Source organism: Carlito syrichta, unplaced genomic scaffold (assembly GCF_000164805.1).
Source record: "Carlito syrichta isolate Samal-C Ts95f unplaced genomic scaffold, Tarsius_syrichta-2.0.1 Scaffold254219, whole genome shotgun sequence".
In the NCBI taxonomy this organism is placed as follows: Eukaryota; Metazoa; Chordata; class Mammalia; order Primates; family Tarsiidae; genus Carlito; species Carlito syrichta.
The window spans coordinates 1-873 of record NW_007198315.1 but is presented as its reverse complement, the minus strand read 5'-3'; the positions used below and the strand labels follow the sequence as shown (position 1 = coordinate 873).

The 873-nt window shown below is 42.6% G+C and overlaps 1 pseudogene; it reads left to right on the top strand.

Moving 5' to 3' along the window:
• The first annotated feature begins 219 nt into the window (after positions 1 to 219).
• Positions 220 to 676, top strand: LOC110595086 (annotated as a pseudogene).
• Positions 677 to 873: the final 197 nt, after the last annotated feature.

Below are 873 nucleotides of genomic sequence, written 5' to 3'. Positions count from 1 at the left end.
CTTTTCTAAAAAAAATTACAAAAAAAAGCACACAGTTTTTATCTTCTTGGAAGTTTGCACAAAAAAAATTTAACATAAAAGCAGTGTGCTGAAACTGTGATAGGTCAGGCAATGAGCAATAATTTCAAGAGGCTGAACCTCTTCCCCTAAGCAGCCTGAGGTGACTCACCAGGATGGTCCACTACTCGTTAAACCTGGAGAAGCCCACAAAGTAACACCCGAGAAACTGTGCAGGCCATCAAGGTTATGCACATATGAAAAGCCACCAAGTACCTGAAAGATGTCACCTTACAGAAACAGTGTGTACCATTCTACTGCTACAACAGTGGAGTTGGAAGGTGTGCCCAGGCCAAACAGTGGGGTTGGACACAGGGTCGGTGGCCCAAAAAAAGGGCTGAATTTTTGCTGCACATGCTTAAAAATGCAGAGAGTAATGCTGAGCTTAAGGGCTCCTCTGGTCATTGAGCATATCCAGGTGAACAAAGACCCTAAGATGCGCTGCCAGATGTACCGGGCTCATGGTCAGATCAACCCTTACATGAGCTCCCCCTGCCACATTGAAATGATCCTCACAGAAAAGGAGCAGATTGTTCCTAAGCCAGAGGAGGAGGTTGCACAGAAGAAAAAAATATCCCAGAAGAAACTGAAGAAACAAAAACTTATGGCATGGGAATAAATTCAACATGAAATAAATGCAGATAAAAGTGAAAAAAAAAAGAGGCTGAACCTAAGAGTAATTGAATTTACTGAGGCAGAAAGAGAGGCAGAGACCACCCTGGGACAAACATTCCATGAAATTAATCAAGAAAAGTTCCCTCATCTCATCAGTGACACTATTTTTCAAACACAAGAGATCAGAGAACCCCTGGAAGA